This window comes from Pristiophorus japonicus, chromosome 25, assembly GCF_044704955.1.
Source record: "Pristiophorus japonicus isolate sPriJap1 chromosome 25, sPriJap1.hap1, whole genome shotgun sequence".
In the NCBI taxonomy this organism is placed as follows: domain Eukaryota; kingdom Metazoa; phylum Chordata; class Chondrichthyes; family Pristiophoridae; genus Pristiophorus; species Pristiophorus japonicus.
Genome location: NC_092001.1, coordinates 22,803,308 through 22,820,162, shown reverse-complemented (window position 1 = coordinate 22,820,162; position 16,855 = coordinate 22,803,308). Strand labels below are relative to the sequence as shown.

The 16,855-nt window shown below is 48.8% G+C and overlaps 1 long non-coding RNA gene across 1 annotated transcript in view; it reads right to left on the bottom strand.

Annotated features, from left to right (window-relative positions):
- The window catches only part of LOC139238111 (uncharacterized), a 348,171-nt gene that overhangs the window by 317,814 nt on the left and 13,502 nt on the right, over positions 1 to 16,855 (bottom strand). Inside the window, exon 2 of the long non-coding RNA XR_011588573.1 lies at positions 5,663 to 5,712. This is a non-coding gene — a long non-coding RNA (uncharacterized lncRNA). The remainder of the gene's footprint in view (positions 1 to 5,662; positions 5,713 to 16,855) is intronic.

Here is a 16,855-nt window from a genome sequence, read left to right as displayed (position 1 = left end):
ACTGTACCTGCCCTGGGAGTGTTTGATGGGACAGTGTAGAGAGAGCTTTAGTCTGTATCGAACACCGTGCTGTACCAGCCCTGGGATTATTTGATGGGACAGTGTAGAGGGAGCATTAATCTGTATCTAGCGCCCTGCAACTGCCCTGGGAGTTTTTGATGGACACTGTCGAGTGAGCTTCCTCTATATCTAACCCCCTCTATCTGCCCTGGGAATGTTTGATCGGACAGTGTAGAGGGAACATTATTCTGTATTTAACCCACTATACCTGCCCTGCGAGTGTTTGATGGGACAGTTTAGAGGGAGATTAAATTATAGAGCAGTCGATCTCTGTAATCAATGTCCAAGCATCAGAAAGACAGATAGAGAGAGAGAGAAGCAGAGACAGAGAGAGAGAGAGAGTGATGGACAGGAAGGGGAGTGACAGAGTGAAGCAGAGACAGAGGGAGAGAGAGAGGGAGGAGAGAGGGAGAGAGAGAGAGAGACAGTGAAGCAGAGACAGAGGGAGAGAGAGAGGGATAGAGAGTGTGAGGGAGAGACACATACAGACACACAGCTTCCCCCCACATATACACAGTGATACCAGACATCAGCTCACTAAGGGCAATTCCCGGAGGGAGATTATTTCACCTGGTTTTCCAGGGCGTGGATTATCTGGGATTGGAGCCTTGTTGCGAGATCTAGAGAAAGCAAAAAGTGATTGTTACAAAGCTTGTGTAAAATGGCGGTCCCTGAGCTGGAAAGGTGTGTGTGGGTGAGAGAGCCTTGTGCTGATTAACATCTCAATTGTTAGGGCCAGGGTGTGTCACACAATTACTGATGTGAGTGCTGTCTGGGGCCATTGACATGTGAATGGTGCCAGGGCAGGGAGCAGGGAGAGAGAGATTACACACCATCTCATATACTCCTAACGCAGGGCCACAGGTTCAGTGATACCCCCTCTCTAACCCAGGGTCAGTGACCCTCCCTCCCTAACCCAGGGTCAGTAACCCCGCCTCCCTAACCCAGGGTCAGTGACCCTCCCCTCCCTAACTCCGGGTCAGTGGCCCCCCGTCCCTAATCCAGGGTCAGTGAACCCCCTCCCTAAACCAGTGTCAGTGACCCCCCCTCCCTAACCCAGGGTCACTGGGCAGGGATCAGGAACCCACGTTGCCCCTCAGTACTGCCCCTCAGACCGTGCGGCACTCCCTCACTACTGCCCCTCCGACAGTGCAGCACAGTTTAATCTGTATCTAACCCCGTGCTGCAACTGTCCTGGTAGTGTTTGATGGGACAGTTTAGAGGGAGCTTTTCTCTGTATCTAACACCCTGTCCCTGCCCTGAGAGTGTTTGATGGGACAGTGTAGAGGGAGCTTTTCTCTGTATATAACACCCTGTACCTGCCCTGGGAGTTTTTGATGGGACAGTGTTGAGAGAGCTTTACTCTGTATCTAACACCCTGTACCTGCCCTGGGAGTGTTTGATGGGACAGTGTTGAGAGAGCTTTACTCTGTAACTAACCCCCTGTACCTGCCCTGGGATTGTTTGACGGGACAGTGTAGAGGGAGCTTTACTCTGTATCTAACCCCCTGTACCTGCCCTGGGAGTGTTTGTAGGATAATGTAGAGGGAGCTTTATTCTGTATCTAACCCCGTGCTGTACCTGCCCTGGGAGTGTTTGATGTGACAGTGTAGAGTGAGCTTTACTCTGTATCTAACCCACTGTACCTGCCCTGGGAGTGTTTGATGGGTCAGTGTAGACGGAGCTTTACTCTGTATCTAATCCGTGCTGTAACTGCCCTGGGAATGTTTGATAGGACAGTGTAGAGTGAGCTTTACTCTGTATCTAACCCCCTGTACCTGCTCTGGGAGTGTTTGATGGGACAGTGTAGAGGGAGATTTACTCTGTATCTAACCCTGTGCCGTATCTGCACTGGGAGTGTTTGATGGGACAGTGTAGAGGGAGCTTTTCTCGGGAGCTAACCCCCTGTACCTGACATGGGAGTATTTGATGGGACAGTGTAGAGGGAGCATTACTCTGTATCTAACCCCTGTACCTGCCCTGGGAGTGTTTGATGGGACAGTGTAGAGGGAGCTTTACTCTGCATCTAACCCCGTGCTGTACCTGCCCGGGGATTGTTTGATGGGACAGTGTAGTGGGAGCTTTAATCTGTATCTAGCCCCCTGCACCTGCCCTGGGAGTTTTTGATGGACAGTGTCGAGTGAGCTTTACTCTATATCTAACCCCCTCTATCAGCCCTGGGAGTGTTTGATCGGACAGTGCAGAGGGAACATTATTCTGTATCTAACCCCCTATACCTGCCCTGCGATTGTTTGATGGAACAGTTTAGAGGGAGCTTTACTCTGTATCTAACCCTCTGTACCTGCCCTGGGAGTGTTTGAAGGAACAGTTTAGAGGGAGCTTTCCTAGGTATCTAACCCCCTGTAACTCTCCTGGCAGAGTTTGATGGGATAGTGTAGAGGGAACGTTACTCTGTATCTAACCCCCTATACCTGCTCTGGTAGTGTTTGCTGGGACAGTGTAGCGGGAGATTAAATTATAGAGCAGTCGATCTCTGTAATCAATGTCCAAGCATCAGAAAGACAGATAGAGAGAGAGAGAAGCAGAGACAGAGAGAGAGAGAGAGTGATGGACAGAGAGGGGGAGTGACAGAGTGAAGCTGAGTCAGAGGGAGAGAGAGAGGGAGGAGAGTGGGAGGGAGAGAGAGAGAGAGTGAAGCAGAGACAGAGGGAGAGAGAGAGGGATAGAGAGTGTGAGGGAGAGACACACACAGACACACAGCTTCCCCCCACAGATACACTGAGATACCAGACATCAGCTCACTAAGGGCAATTCCCGGAGGGAGATTATTTCGCCTGGTTTTCCAGGGCGTGGATTATCTGGGATTGGAGCCTTGTTGCGAGATCTAGAGAAAGCAAAAAGTGATTGTTACAAAGCTTGTGTAAAATGGCGGTCCCTGAGCTGGAAAGGTGTGTGTCGGTGAGAGAGCCTTGTGCTGATTAACATTTCAATTGTTAGGGCCAGGGTGAGTCACACAATTACTGATGTGAGTGCTGTCTGGGGCCATTGACATGTGAATGGTCCCAGGGCAGGGAGCAGGGAGAGAGAGATTACACACCATCTCATATACTCCTAACGCAGGGTCACAGGTTCAGTGATCCCCCCTCTCTAACCCAGGGTCAGTGACCCTCCCTCCCTAACCCAGGGTCAGTAACCCCCCTCCCTAACCCAGGGTCAGTGAACTTCCCTCCCTAACTACTGGTCAGTGGCCCCCCCTTCCTAACCCAGGGTCAGTGAACCCCCTCCCTAACCCAGGGTCAGTGACCCCCCCCTCCCAAACCCAGGGTCACTGGGCAGGGATCAGGAACCCACGTTGCCCCTCAGTACTGCCCCTCCGACCGTGCGGCACTCCCTCAGTTCTGCCCCTCCTACAGTGCAGCACAGTTTAATCTGTATCTAACCCCGTGCTGCACCTCTCCTGGTAGTGTTTGATGGGACAGTGTAGAGGGAGCTTTTCACTGTATCTAACCCCCTGTCCCTGCCCTGAGAGTGTTTGATGGGACAGTTTAGAGGGAGCTTTTCTCTGTATCTAACATCCTGTACCTGCACTGGGAGTGTTTGATGGGACAGTGTTGAGAGAGCTTTACTCTGTATCTAACCCACTGTACCTGCCCTGGGACTGTTTGATGGGACAGTTTAGAGGGAGTTTTACTCTGTAACTAGCCCTCTGTACCTGTCATGGGAGTGTTTGATGGGACAGTGTAGAGGGAACGTTACTCTGTATCTAACCCCCTGTACCTGACCTGGGAATGTTTGATGAGACAGTGTAGAGGGAACTTTACTCTGTATCTATCCTCTGTACCTGCGCTGGGAGTGTTTGATGGGACAGTGTAGAGGTAGCTTTACTCTGTATCTAACCCCCTGTACCTACCCTGGGACTGTTTGATGGGACAGTTTAGAGGGAGCTTTACTCTGTAACTACCCCTCTGTACCTGTCATGGGAGTGTTTGATGGGACAGTGTAGAGGGAACGTTACTCTGCATCTAACCCCCTGTACCTGACCTGGGAATGTTTGATGAGACAGAGTAGAGGGAACTTTACTCTGTATCTATCCCCTGTACCTGCCCTGGGTGTGTTTGATGGGACAGTGTAGAGGTAGCTTTATTCTGTATCTAACCCCCTGTACCTGCCCTGGGAGTGTTTGACGGGACAGTGTAGAGGGAGCTTTACTCTGTATCTAACCCCCTGTACCTGCCCTGGGAGTGTTTGATGGATAATGTAGAGGGAGCTTTACTCTGTATCTAACCCCGTGCAGTACCTGCCCTGGGAGTGTTTGATGGGACAGTGTTGAGGGAGCTTTACTCTGTATCTAACCCCCTGCAGCTGCCTGGGAGTGTTTGATGGGACAGTGTAGAGGGAGCTTTACTCTGTATCTAACCCCCTGTTCCTGCCCTGGGAGTGTTTGATGGGACAGTGTAGAGGGAGCTTTACTCTCTATCTAACCCTGTACCTGCCCTGGGAGTGTTTGATGGGACAGTGTGGAGGAAGCTTTTATCTGTATCTAACCCCCTGTACCTGCCCTGGGAGTGTTTGACGGGACAGTGTAGAGGGAGCTTTACTCTGTATCTAACCCCCTGTACCTGTCCTGGGAGTGTTTTATGGATAATGTAGAGGGAGCTTTGCTCTGTATCTAACCCCGTGTTGTACCTGCCCTGGGAGTGTTTGAAGCGACAGTGTTGAGGGAGCTTTACTCTGGAGCTAACCCCCTGCAGCTGCCCTGGGATTGTTTGATGAGACAGTGTAGAGGGAGTTTCACTCTGTATCTAAACCTGTGCCGTACCTGCACTGAGTGTTTGATGGGACAGTGTGGAGGGAGCTTTACTCTGGAGCTAACCCCCTTTACCTGACATGGTAGTATTCGATGGGACAGTGTAGAGAGAGTATTACTCTGTATCTAACCCCTGTACCAGCCCTGGGAATGTTTGATGGGACAGTGTAGAGAGAGCTTTACTCTGTATCTAACCCCCTGGAGCTGCTCTGGGAGTGTTTGATGGGACAGTGTAGAGGGAGATTTACTCTGCATCTAACCCCGTGCTGTACCTGCCCTGGGAGTGTTTGATGGGACAGTGTACAGGGAGCTTCACTCTGTATCTAACCCTGTGCCGTACCTGCACTGGGAGTGTTTGATGGGACAGTGTAGAGGGAGCTTTACGCTGTATCTAACCCCCTGTACCTGACATGGGAGTATTTGATGGGACAGTGTAGAGGGAGCTTTACTCTGTATCTAACCCCCTGTACCTGCCCTGGGAGTGTTTGATGGGACAGTGTAGAGGGAGATTAAATTATAGAGCATTCGATCTCTGTAATCAATGTCCAAGCATCAGAGAGACAGACAGAGAGACGGAGAAGCAGTGACAGAGAGAGAGAGTGAAATAGACAGAGAGGTTGAGGGAGAAAGAGAAGCAGAGACAGAGGGAGAGAGAGAGGGAAAGAGAGATGGAGGGAGAGAGAGCGAGAGAGAGAAGCAGAGACAGAGGGAGGGAGAGAGGGATAGAGAGGGGGAGGGAGAGACACACACAGACACACAGCTTCCCCCGACAAATACACTGAGATACCAGACCTCAGCTAACTAAGGGGAATTCACGATGGGAGATTATTTCACCTGGTTTTCCTGGGTGTGGATTCTCTGGGAGTGGAGTCTTGTTGCGAGATCTGGAGAAAGCAAAAAGTGATTGTTACAAAGCTTGTGTAATATGGCAGTCCCTGAGCTGGAAAGGTGTGTGTGGGTGAGAGTGCATTGTGCTGATTAACATCTCAATGGTCAGGGCCAGGGTGAGTCATACAGTTACTGAGGTGTGTGCTGTCTGGGGACATTAACATGTGAATGTTCCCGAGGGCAGGGAGCAGGGAGAGAGAGATTACACACCATCTCATATACTCCGAACCAAGGATCACAGTGCAGTGACCCCCCTCCCTAACCAAGGGTCAGTGACCCCCCTTCCAAACCAAGTGTTAGTGACACACCCCCCCTCCTTAACGCAGGGTCAGTATCCTCCACCTCCCTAACTCAGGGTCAGTGGCCCCCCCTCCCTAACCCAGGGTCAGTGACCCCCCCCCTCCCTAACCCAGGGTCAGTGACCCACCTTCCCTAACCCAAGGTCACTGGGCAGGGATCAGGAACCCAGGTTGCCCCTCAGTACTGCCCCTCCGACAGTGCGGCACTCCCTCAGTAGTGCCCTTCCGACAGTGCAGCACAGTATACTCTGCTTCTAATCCCGTGCTGCACCTGTCCTGGGAATGTTTGATGGGACAGTTTAGAGGGAGCTTTTCTCTGTATCTAACCCCCTGTCACTGCGCTGGGAGTGTTTGAAGGGACAGTGTAGAGGGAGCTTTACTCTGTATCTAACCCCCTGTACCTGCCCTGGGAGTGTTTGATGGATAATGTGGAGGGAGCTTTACTCTGTATCTAACCCCGTGCAGTACCTGCCCTGGGAGTGTTTGATGGGACAGTGTTGAGGGAGCTTTACTCTGTATCTAACCCCCTGTACCTGCCCTGGGAGTGTTTGACGGGACAGTGTAGAGGGAGCTTTACTCTGTATCTAACCCCCTGTACCTGCCCTGGGAGTGTTTGATGGATAATGTGGAGGGAGCTTTACTCTGTATCTAACCCCGTGCAGTACCTGCCCTGGCAGTGTTTGATGGGACAGTGTTGAGGGAGCTTTACTCTGTATCTAACCCCCTGCAGCTGCCTGGGAGTGTTTGATGGGACAGTGTAGAGGGAGCTTTACTCTGTATCTAACCCCCTGTTCCTGCCCTGGGAGTGTTTGATGGGACAGTGTAGAGGGAGCTTTACTCTCTATCTAACCCTGTACCTGCCCTGGGAGTGTTTGATGGGACAGTATGGAGGGAGCTTTTATCTGTATCTAACCCCCTGTACCTGCCCTGGGAGTGTTTGACGGGACAGTGTAGAGGGAGCTTTACTCTGTATCTAACCCCCTGTACCTGTCCTGGGAGTGTTTTATGGATAATGTAGAGGGAGCTTTGCTCTGTATCTAACCCCTTGTTGTACATGCCCTGGGAGTGTTTGAAGCGACAGTGTTGAGGGAGCTTTACTCTGGAGCTAACCCGCTGCAGCTGCCCTGGGATTGTTTGATGAGACAGTGTAGAGGGAGTTTCACTCTGTATCTAACCCTGTGCCGTACCTGCACTGAGTGTTTGATGGGACAGTGTGGAGGGAGCTTTACTCTGGAGCTAACCCCCTTTACCTGACATGGGAGTATTCGATGGGACAGTGTAGAGAGAGTATTACTCTGTATCTAACCCCTGTACCTGCCCTGGGAATGTTTGATGGGACAGTGTAGAGAGAGCTTTACTCTGTATCTAACCCCCTGTACCTGCTCTGGGAGTGTTTGATGGGACAGTGTAGAGGGAGATTTACTCTGCATCTAACCCCGTGCTGTACCTGCCCTGGGAGTGTTTGATGGGACAGTGTACAGGGAGCTTCACTCTGTATCTAACACTGTGCCGTACCTGCACTGGGAGTGTTTGATGGGACAGTGTAGAGGGAGCTTTACGCTGTATCTAACCCCCTGTACCTGACATGGGAGTATTTGATGGGACAGTGTAGAGGGAGCATTACTCTGTATCTAACCCCTGTACCTGCCCTGGGAGTGTTTGATGGGACAGTGTAGAGGGAGCTTTACTCTATATCTAACCCCCTGAACCTGCCCTGGGAGTGTTTGATGGGACAGTGCAGAGGGAGATTTACTCTGTATCTAATCCCCTGTACCTGCCCTGGGAGTGTTTGATGGGACAGTGTAGAGGGAGCTTTACTCTGTATCTAACCCCCTGTACCTGCCCTGGGAGTGTTTGATGGGACAGTGTAGAGGGAGCTTTACTCTGTATCTAACCACCTGTATCTGCTCTGGGAGGGTTTGCTGGGACAGTGTAGAGTGAGATTAAATTATAGAGCATTCGATCTCTGTAATCAATGTCCAAGCATCAGAGAGACAGATAGAGAGACGGAGAAGCAGTGACAGAGAGAGAGAGTGAAATGGACAGAGAGGTTGAGGGAGAAAGAGAAGCAGAGACAGAGGGAGAGAGAGAGGGAAAGAGAGATGGAGGGAGAGAGAGCGAGAGAGAGAAGCAGAGACAGAGGGAGGGAGAGAGGGATAGAGAGGGGGAGGGAGAGACACACACAGACACACAGCTTCCCCCGACAAATACACTGAGATACCAGACCTCAGCTAACTAAGGGGAATTCACGATGGGAGATTATTTCACCTGGTTTTCCTGGGTGTGGATTCTCTGGGAGTGGAGTCTTGTTGCGAGATCTGGAGAAAGCAAAAAGTGATTGTTACAAAGCTTGTGTAATATGGCAGTCCCTGAGCTGGAAAGGTGTGTGTGGGTGAGAGTGCATTGTGCTGATTAACATCTCAATGGTCAGGGCCAGGGTGAGTCATACAGTTACTGAGGTGTGTGCTGTCTGGGGACATTTACATGTGAATGTTCCCGAGGGCAGGGAGCAGGGAGAGAGAGATTACACACCATCTCATATACTCCGAACCAAGGATCACAGGGCAGTGACCCCCCTCCCTAACCAAGGGTCAGTGACCCCCCTTCCAAACCAAGTGTTAGTGACACCCCCCCCCCCTCCTTAACGCAGGGTCAGTGACCTCCACCTCCCTAACTCAGGGTCAGTGGCCCCCCCTCCCTAACCCAGGGTCAGTGACCCCCCCCTCCCTAACCCAGGGTCAGTGACCCACCTTCCCTAACCCAAGGTCACTGGGCAGGGATCAGGAACCCAGGTTGCCCCTCAGTACTGCCCCTCCGACAGTGCGGCACTCCCTCAGTAGTGCCCTTCCGACAGTGCAGCACAGTATACTCTGCTTCTAATCCCGTGCTGCACCTGTCCTGGGAATGTTTGATGGGACAGTTTAGAGGGAGCTTTTCTCTGTATCTAACCCCCTGTCACTGCGCTGGGAGTGTTTGAAGGGACAGTGTAGAGGAAGCTTTTCTCTGTATCTAACCCCCTGTACCTGCCCTGGGAGTGGTTGATGGGACAGTGTAGAGGGAGCTTTATTCTGTATCTAACCCCCTGTACCTGCCCTGCGAGTGTTTGATGGGACAGTGTAGAGGGAGCTTTATTCTACATCTAACCCCGTGCTGTACCTGCCCTGTGAGTGTCTGATGGGACAGTGTAGAGGGAGCTTTACACTGTATCTAACCACCTGTACCTGTCCTGCGAGTGTTTGATGGGGCAGTGTAGAGGGAGATTATCTCGGTATCTAACCCCCTGTACCTGCCCTGGGAGTGTTTGATGGGACAGTGTAGAGGGAGCTTTAATCTGTATCTGACCCCCTGTACCTGCCATGGGAGTGTTTGACGGTACAGTGTCGAGTGAGCTTTACTCTGTATCTAACCCCCTGTACCTGTCCTGGGAGTGTTTTATGGATAATGTAGAGGGAGCTTTGCTCTGTATCTAACCCCGTGCTGTACCTGCCCTGGGAGTGTTTGAAGCGACAGTGTTGAGGGAGCTTTACTCTGTATCTAACCCCCTGCAGCTGCCCTGGGATTGTTCGATGGGACAGTGTAGATTGAGCTTTACTCTGTATCGAACCCACTGTTCCTGCCCTGGGAATGTTTGATGGGACAGTGTAGAGGGAGCTTTACTCTGCATCTAATCCGTGCCGTAACTACCCTGGAAGTGTTTGATAGGACACTGTAGAATGAGCTTTACTCTGTATCTAACCCCCTGTACCAGCCCTGGGAGTGTTTGATAGGACAGTGTAGAGGGAGCTTTACTCTGTATCTATCCCACTGTACCTGCCCTGGGAGTGTTTGATGGGACAGTGTAGAGAGAGCTTTACTCTGTATCTAACACCGTGCTGTACCTGCCCTGGGATTGTTGGATGGGACAGTGTGGAGGGAACTTTACTCTGTATCTAGACCCCTGCTCCAGACCTGGAAGTTTTTGATGGACAGTGTAGAGTGAGTTTTACTCTGTATCTAACCCCCTGTATCTGCCCTGGGAGTGTTTGATCTGACAGTGTAGAGGGAACATTATTCTGTATCTAAGCCCCTTTACCTGAACTGGGAGTGTTTGATGGGACAGTTTAGAGGGAGCTTTCCTCTGTATCTAACCCCATGCTGTACCTGCCCTGGGAGTGTTTGATTGACAGTGTAGAGGGAGCTTTACTCTGTATCTAATCCGTGCTGTACCTGCCCTGTGGGTGTTTGATAGGACATTAAGAGGTAGCTTTACTCTGTATCTAACCCCCTGTACATGCCCTGGGAGTGTTTAATGGGTCAGTGTAGCGGGAGCTTTACTCTGTATCTAACACGGTGCTGTACCAGTCTTCGGAGAGTTTGATGGGACAATGTAGAGGAAGCTTTACTCTGTACTTACCCCCTGTACCTGCCCTGGGATTTTTTGATGTACAGTGTAGATGGAGCTTTACTCTGTATCTCATCCCCTGTATCTTCCCTGGGAGTGTTTGATCGGACAGTGTAGATGGAACTTTACTCTGTGTCTAATCCCCTGTATCTGCTCTGGTACTGTTTGCTGGGACAGTGTAGAGGAAGATTAAATTATAGAGCAGTCGATCTCTGTAATCAATGTCCAAGCATCAGAGAGACAGATAGAGATAGAAAGAAGCAGAGGCAGAGAGAGAGAGAAGTTGATGGAGAGAGAGGTGGAGTGACAGAGAGAAGCAGAGACAGAGGGAGAGAGAGAGGGAAAGATAGAAGGAGGGAGAGAGAGATAGAGATTGAAACAGAGTCAGAGGGAGAGAGGTAGGGATAGAGAGGGGGAGGGAGAGATACACACAGACACACAGCTTCCCCCCACAGATACACTGAGATACCAGACCTCAGCTCACTAAGGGGAATTCCCGGTGGGAGATTATTTCACCTGGCTTTCCTGGGTGTGGATTCTCGGGGAGTGGAGTTTTGTTGCGAGATCGAGAGAAAGCAAAAAGTGATTGATGCAAAGCTTGTGTAAAATGGCAGTCACTGAGCTGGAAATATGTGTGTGGGTAAGAGAGCCTTGCGCTGATTAACAATTCAATGGTCAGGGCCAGGGTGAGTCACACAATTACTGAGGTGTGTGCTGTCTGGGGACATTTACATGTGAATGGTCCCAGGGCAGGGAGCAGGGAGAGAGAGATTACACACCATCTCATATACCCCTCACCCAGGGTCACAGGGTCAGTGACCTCCGCTCCAGAACCCAGGGTCAGTGACGAGCCCTCCCTAACCCAAGGTCAGTGACCTCCGCTCCCGAACCCAGGGTCAGTGGCCCCCCTCCTTAACCCAGGGTCAGTGACACCCCCCTCCCTAACCCACGGTCAGTGAGCCACCCTCCCGAACCCAGGGTCACTGGGCAGAGATCATAAACCCAGGTTGCCCCTCAGTACTGCCCCTCCGACTGTGCGGCACTCCCTCAGGACTGGCCATCCGACAGTGCAGCACAGTATAATCTGTATCTAACCCCGTGCTGCACCTGTCCTGGTAGTGTTTGATGGGACAGTGTAGAGGGAGCTTTTCTCTGCATTTAACCCCCTGTCCCTGCCCTGGCAGTGTTTGATGGGACAGTGTTGAGGGAACTTTACTCTGTATCTAACACTGTGCCGTGACTGAACTGGGAGTGTTTGATGGGACAGTGTTGAGGCAGCTTTACTCTGTATCTAACCCCCTGTACCTGCCCAGGGAGTATTTGATGGGGCAGTGTAGAGGGAGATTATCTCTGTATCTAACCCCCTGTACCTGCCCTGGGAGTTTTTGATCGGACAGTGTAGAGGAAACTTTACTCTGTATCTAACCCCCTGTAGCTGCTCGGGGAGTGTTTGATGGGACAGTGTAGAGGGAGATTAAATTAAAGAGCAGTCGATCTCTGTCATCAATGTCCAAGCATCAGAGTGACAGATAGAGAGAGAAAGAGAAGCAGAGACAGAGAGAGAGAGAGTGATGGACAGAGAGGGGGTGACAGAGATAAGCAGAGACAGAGGGAGAGAGAGAGGGACAGAGAGAGCGAGGGAGAGAGAGAGAGAGAGTGAAGCAGAGACAGAGGGAGAGAGAGAGGGATAGAGAGTGTGAGGGAGACACACACACAGACACACAGCTTCCCCCCACAGATACACTGAGGTACCAGACCTCAGCTCACTAAAGGGAATTCCCAGAGGGAGATTATTTCACCTGGTTTTCCCGGGTGTCGATTCTCTGGGATGGGAGTCATGTTGCGAGATCGAGAGAAAGCAAAAAGTGATTGTTACAAATCTTGTGTAAAATGGCAGTCACTGAGCTGGAAAGGTGTGTGTGGGTAAGAGAACCTTGCGCTGATTAACAATTCAATGGTCAGGGCCAGTGTGAGTCACACAGTTACTGAGGTGTGTGCTGTCTGGGGACAATACATGTGCATGGTCCCAGGGCAGGGAGCAGGGAGAGAGAGATTACACACCATCTCATATACCGCTAACCCAGGGTTACAGGGTCAGTGACCACCCCTCCCTAACCCAGGGTCAGTGACAAGCCCTCCCTAACCCAGGGTCAGTGACCTCCCCCTCTGTATCCCAGGGTCAGTGGCCCCCCTCCTTAACCGAGGGTCAGTGACCCCCCGCTCCCTAACCCACGATCAGTGACCCCCCTTCCCTAACCAAAGTTCACATGGCAGGAATCAGGAACCCAGGTTGCCCCTCAGTACTGCCCCTCCGACAGTGCAGCACAGTATAATCTGTATCTAACCCCGTGCTGCACCTGTCGTGGTCGTGTTTGATGGGACAGTGTGGAGGGAGCTTTTCTTTGTATCTAACCGCCTGTACCTGCCCTGGGTGTGTTTTATGGGACAGTGTTGAGGGAGCTTTACTCTGTATCTGTCCCCCTGTCCCTGCCCTGAGAGTGTTTGATGGGACAGTTTAGAGGGAGATTTACAGTGTAACTTATCCCCTGTACCTGTCCTGGGAGTGTTTGAATAGACAGTGTAGAGGGAGCTTTTCTCAGTATCTAACCCCTTGTCCCTGCCCTGGGAGTGTTTGATGGTACAGTGTAGAGGGAGCTTTTCTCTGTATCTAACCCAGGGATACTGGTGGGAGAAATATATAACGCCCTAAAAGCAGCTATACCGTTGGACAGAAGATTAATCAAGATATAGTGTGAACTTGTAAAGAATGCAACAATGGTGGGGGACGTTAATCTTCATGTAGACTGGAGAAATCAAATGTGTTACTGTCGTTTGGAGGACGAGTTCGGGGACTTCATTCCAGTCAGTTTTAGAGAACATTACCTATTGAAACCAACCAGGAGACAGGCTATTTCGGATATTGTATTCGGCAATGAGTCAATGTTCATTAACAATCTCATAGTGAAGGATCCTATCAGGCAGGGAATAATGGTAAATCAAATCTTTATATGAATACACGTTGCTTTCATAATAAGGTGATTGAACTAGTGGCTCAAATATAGATGAATGAGTTTGATCCAATGGCCATGAAAGGGACGTGGTTACATTTTGTCCAAGGTTGGAAACTACATGTTCCTGGGTACTTAAGTTTCGAAAAGACAGGCAGAATGCTAAAGGATGGGGGGTATCCCTGATAATAAATAATTAAATAAGAACAGAAGTGAGAAAGGAACTTGGATTGAAACATCAGGAAGTAGAATTAGAATGTGTGGAGTTCAGGAATAACAAGGGACAGTAAACACTGGTGGGAGGAATATATAGCGCCCGAAAAGCAGCTAAACCGTTGGACAGAAGATTAATCAAGATATAGTGTGAACTTGTAAAGAATGCAACAAGATGGGGGACGTTAATCTGCATATCGACTGGAGAAATCAAATGTGTTACTGTAGTCTGTAGGACGAGTTCGGGGACTTCATTCCAGTCAGTTTTAGAGAACATTACGTGTTGAAACCAGCCAGGAGACAGGCTATTTCGGATATTGTATTCGGCAATGAGACAATGTTCATTAACAATCTCATATTGAAGGATCCTATCAGGCAGAGTGTACACAATACAATAGAATTTCACTTTACGTTGGAGAGTGATTTGCCCAAGTCCAACACTAGATTCTTAAAACTTAAATAAGAATATCGATGAATATCATGTTGGCGAAAGTTGATTGGAAACATAGATTAAAAGCTATGGCAATAGATAAGCAGTGGTCAGCGCTGAAATAAATATTTCATAATTCTCAACATTAATACATTCAATTGAGAAGCAAAAACTCCATTGTGGAAGTGATCCATCCGTGACTAACTATAGAAGTTAAGGATAACTTTTGATTGAGAGAAGAGGCGAATAATGTTGCGATACATGGTAGTAAGCATGAGGATTGGGAGAATTTCAGAAAAGAACAAAAGGTGACCAAACTATTGATGAAAAGGGAAACAATAGACTATGGGAGAAATTTAACAGGAAACTTAAAAGCATATTGTGCGAGCTTATACAATTCCTTAAAAATGAAGAGAGTAGTTAAGATAAACATTGGTCCCTTAGAGATTGAGGCAGCAGAAATGTTTATGAGCAGTAAGGAAATGGCAGAAGATGTAAATAAATATTCTGTACCTGTCTTCAGATTACAAGACGCAAAAAGCATACTTACATTGGTGGGAAACATAAGGCGAGGAACTCAGTGTAATTAATATAAGTTGAGGAAACATATCTGGAGAAGCTGTTGGGGCTAAAAGCCGAGAGGTGGCTGCAGAATTAATGGATGCTTTGATTTTAATCTTTCTAAATTCCCTAGAATCTAAACCGGTCCCAGTGGATTGTAATATAGCAAATTTAACATCGCTCTTAACGAAAGGAGTGAGAGAGAACACAGTAAACTACAGGCCAGTTAGACTGACATTAGTCATCGGGAAAAGGCTGGAATCCAATCATAAGGACGTGGTGACAGGCCACTGAGATAATCAAAACAAGATTAGGCAGCGTCAACGTGGTTTTATGTAAGGAAAATTGTGTTGACAAATTCGCAGAGTTTTTTGAGGATGTAACTAGAATTGTGGATGAAAGCAACCGGAGGATGTCAAATATTTGAAATTGCAAAAGACATTCGAGAAAGTGCCACGTTAAAGTTTATTACACAAGATAAGTTATCAGGGGAATGGAGGTAATGTATTAGCATGGATAGAGGATTGGTTAACGGACGGAAAACAGGGAATTGAGATAATCGGGTGTGTTCCAGATAGGTAGGTTGCAACTGGTGGGGTGCAGCAAGGATCAATGCTGGGGCCTCAGCCATTTACAACCTATATTAATGACCTCGATGAAGGGACCGAGTGTAATATATCCAAGCTTGCTCATGATACAAAGCGAGGTGAGAAGTAAGCGGTGATGGGAACACAAAGTGTCTGCAAAGGGATACAGATAGAATTAGTGAGGGGCAGGATGCTTGCATATGGAGCATAATGTAGAGAAATGGGAGGTTATTCATTGTGGTAGTAAGCCTAGAAAAACTGAAAATGTTTTAAATGATAAGACACGTTTCAATGTTGGTCTTCAGAGAGATTTGTGTGTCCTTGTGAAAGAAACACAAAAAGCCAGCATAGAGCTGCAGCAAGTAATAATATGGAAAATGGAATTGTGTGCATTATTGCAAGGGGATTGGAATACAAGTGTATGGAAGTGTTGCTACAATTATGCAGGGCATTGTTGAGACGACACCTGGACGACAGTGCACAGTTTTGGTCTCCTTTTCTAAGGAAGTATAGATTTGCCTTAGAGATGGTACAACAGAGATTCACACGATTATTTCCTGAGATGAGAGGCTGTCTTCTGCTGAGAGATTCTGCAGAATGGACCGATACTCTCTGCAGTTTTGAAGAATAGGTGGTGATCACATTGAAACGTAAAATATCCTGAAGTGGCTTAACATCGTAGATGATGAGAGGTTGTTTCCCCGAGCTGGAGTTTATATAATTATGGAACACAGTCTCAGGATCAGGGGAAGACCATTGAATTAGTGACGAGGAGGAATTCCTCTCGCAGAGTGTGGTAAATCTTTTGAATAATCTGCCCCAGAGGTTTGTGGATGCTGAATCTCTGCTTATTGTCAAGCTGAGATAGATATATTTTTGGAGTCTTGGGGAATCGAGGGATATGGAAGTCTGGAGGGGAGGTGGAGCTGAGGTCGATAATCAGCATGATCTTATTGAATTTCTGAGCAAGGTCGATGAGCTGTAGGGAGTATCTAACTCCGATTCCTTATGTTCTTATGGGAGACTTTAATATGCATATAGATTGGGCTAAGCAAACTGGAAACAATATGGTGGAGGAGGATTTCCTGGAGTGCATAAGTGATGGTTTTCTAGACCAATATGTCGAGGAACCAGCTCGGGGGGGGAGGCCATATTAGACTGCGTGTTGTGTAATGAGAGAGGATTAATTAGCAATCTCGTTGTGCGAGGTCCCTTGGGGAAGAGTGGCCATAATATGGTGGAATTCTACATTAGAATGGAGAAGGAAACAGTTAATTCAGAGACAAGGGTCCAGAAATTAAAGAAGAGTAACTTTGAAGGTATGAGGATTGAATTGGCTAGGATAGGTTGGCGAATGATACTAAAGGGGTTGACAGTGGATGGGACAGGGAGAAATTTAGAACTGAGCAGAGGATGCCAAAGGGTTTGATTAGGGCAGCGAAAATAGAGTACGAGACGAAGCTTGCAGGGATCATTAAAATGGACTGCAAAAGATTCTAGAGATATTTAAAGTTAAAAAGGTTAGTAAAGACCAACGTAGGTCCCCTGCAGTCAGAATCAGGTGAAGTCATAATTGGGAACAAAGAACTGTCAGATCAATTGAACAAGGACTTTGGTTCGGTATTCACTAAGGAGGATACAAACAACCTTCCGGATATAA